The sequence below is a fragment of the Eubalaena glacialis genome, chromosome 1 (genome assembly GCF_028564815.1).
Source record: "Eubalaena glacialis isolate mEubGla1 chromosome 1, mEubGla1.1.hap2.+ XY, whole genome shotgun sequence".
NCBI classification, from domain to species: Eukaryota; Metazoa; Chordata; class Mammalia; order Artiodactyla; family Balaenidae; genus Eubalaena; species Eubalaena glacialis.
In genome coordinates, this window is record NC_083716.1 from 229,460,524 (window position 1) to 229,463,529 (window position 3,006).

A 3,006-nucleotide genomic window follows, 5' to 3' on the forward strand; every position below is an offset into this window, starting at 1 on the left:
GCAGAAGCTGGATACCTTCCATCCCCTAGAGACCTTCTCAAGGCTTCTCTAGGCCACTCAGTCTCCCTGCCTTCTTCTTACTGGACATGATGCAATATCAGAAATCTGTAGTAAATAAGGATGAAACAGACACGTACCAGCCAACTCACGGAAAAGCCATAAATGCTCAGGTACACCATATCCTCTCGGAGGGCCTTTCCCTTTCCAGAAGGCTCTTTGTCCTCTGCTGCCATTTTCACCAAAATCAAGGATTACTGTTTATTTGTTAAGGGTGACTATGTCCTCAGTTCTTACTAATGACAATTGAATGAAAGTATTATATGCATGAAAGGCCAGAGAGAAAATTATATGGGATAATACAATAACTTGGTTGTGGAGAGAAGATTGGATGGAGGGTTGTTAGAATCCAGTCTGGATGCACTTTTATTCTAGCAGATAATTGGATATGGTAGGGAATGGGGTAAATGGGTATGGAAAATAGTCTTAATAGAAGGCAACAAACTTTGGCAAATCCCCACATGTATAGTTAAGGAAAGATACAGATATTTAAGTTGTCTCAACTGGAAAACTTTGAAGTGATAAGACAGATCCTAGAGCAGTAATTTTCAAACCTCTTTGACTAAAGCTTGAGAAAGAAATATCTTCTATATGTTGACCAGTACATATATATGTGTGTGTAAACTAATTTTCACAGAACAGAATTTATCCTTACAAGCTGATACGCTCTCTATTCTATTCTGGTTAGAAATCCACTAAGTTGATTTCAAGATTTGTATGTTATAAAGGGCCAGATAGTAAATATTTCAGGCTGGTGGGCCACATATCTTTCTTTGTTTTATTTGGTTGTTTGGCGGGATCTAGTTATTTATTTTTTACAACGCTTGTCATATATTCTTTTTTTCCCCCCTTACAATGTTTTAAAAATGTAAAAACTATTAGCTATGGTAGCCCATGGGCCATCATTTGCCCACCTCATATTAATAGTTTGCAAATCACAGTTTAAAGACTAGAGTTACTAAAAGGTTAGAGAGAGGAAAGAGTTTTGATAGTTTGACCTTGAACCACCCAACTCGCCATGGCCAAACCATGTTTGACCAGTGGGACACCAATTTGCAGCCCCTGTTTTTAGGGATGAGTGAAACTCTATCTTCCACGTATAGCTTCATCAAAGCCTTTTGTTATATTGTTTCTTTTAAATTTTGTGACAGTAACTCGTTTCTTTTTCAAAGTAGTTGGTATTCAATGTTGAAATCACTACAACAAGATTATCCAAGAATACAATTTGAAAGAATACATTTCTTGCACAATGATAAGATGTAACTACACGTACCCCTAAAGATAAACTATAGCTACCCCCAAAGTTTGCAAGGGCTTCTACTGCTCCATTATATATTGAGGAACTCTGGGACAGTGCCTTGTAATCTCACAGGATTTGAACATAGTTCAAAACCTGGTTAAAACCTGCTGTGGAAAAAGCCCACCATAGGGACCAGTAAAAAAGATGTGTTGAGGAGTAGCACTCCTTCAAGTCTTAGAACTACTGCAGAAACTCTCAAAGCTACACTTTCTGGCTTTGGGCTGCTCAACTAGCCATCATCCAGGTCCCCTGAAACAGTGATTTGTTCTTGGCAGACTGGTTCATGATCCTTTTGAGGTTCCTCTAAGACAGAATCCTTTCCTGGTAGCTTTGGAGGAGCTTCTTTGCTGGGTTTTGCATGAAAAAACATGCTCTTCTTAGGCATTGGTAGGAAAAGTGAGAAAAGGAAGGTCATGGAGACAGGGGCCAAGGATATGACGTTGAGGTAAAAGTATGATAGGTTGGCCAGGGATACCAAGAGTTGGGCCAGCACTGAGGCCACCGTGTAGGCCACCAGCGTGGCACTCCTGCAGTAGCCACTCACTTTCTGATAGTGCTCTGGGCTGACCATGCTGTAAATGTAGGCATAGTAGGCCACCTCGGTGGCGGAGACCATCCCATAGAAGAACTCTACAACCTGCATGGTCTTCACTCCTTGGCCAAACAACAGCAGCAGCCAGGTAATGATGAAGCTAATCCCTTGTAGGTTGATGACTGGCTTGTAGTGGACGTGATCGGTGAGGATAAACACGGGGAACAGCACCAGGTAAGAACACAAAGTGAAAGACATCTTTTGTGATCTATAAGAATAAATGGGCAGGGCGTGAGGACAAAACCCCAAGAGGAGAAATGTGCCATGGCTTTCTGACATATGCATTATCCGGATGGAATGTATCAATCCTAGGACACATTGCTTGGCCCCTGCCAAAGTGGGTCCACTTTGATACTTCACATGCATTTCTGACAGTATAATGAAAAGCAAAGGAAAACTGAAATTCAAGGAAACAAACTGCAACGATGATAGATGTTCATCACATGTGGATTTATTCCTCCAGGTGTAAAGAAAGAGCAGCTATTGCTCTTAGTTGTTATCTGCTTCTTACATTTTAACATGTAATTTGATCTGCATAAGCTATGGAGGCTGGGAAAAGAGTCCACGATGCATACATTCATCTTTCACACTGCATGGAATTTCCAGGGCAATTCAGGGCTGCTCAGGTACTGTTGCCTGTGAGCACTTAATAGTTTACTCTTCTTCAAAGTCAGAACCACAAGGGTAAAAAGGATGTTTCAGTCCTGAAGAACCTGAACATCTTCACCTTTGATCTGCATCAGTGTGCAAGGACAGACCATCGAGATACCATTATGGTGATCATGCAAATATAAAGCAAACGGTCAGTTCAAGATTGAGAGTCAAAGAAAGAAATATGTTTGTGTATCTTGCTCTTCCACATTCTTGGCCTTATTTTATTGGGCTGCGATGGAGGAGCCATGAGAAATTGCTAGTAGCTCTCTTGCTTAAGTCAATTTGGGTCACAGTTTCCCACAGAACACTGGCTGTATTAGCAAATTATCTGACCCCATCAATAGCACATGATTATTTCAATTTCCATAAGAGTAATGTATAGTGGACCGGAGATGAGGTAGAG

The 3,006-nt window shown here is 40.9% G+C and overlaps 1 pseudogene; it reads right to left on the reverse strand.

Moving 5' to 3' along the window:
• Positions 1-1,192: 1,192 nt before the first annotated feature.
• Positions 1,193-2,234, reverse strand: LOC133092040 (thiamine transporter 2-like; annotated as a pseudogene).
• Between the last annotated feature and the right edge of the window lie 772 nt (positions 2,235-3,006).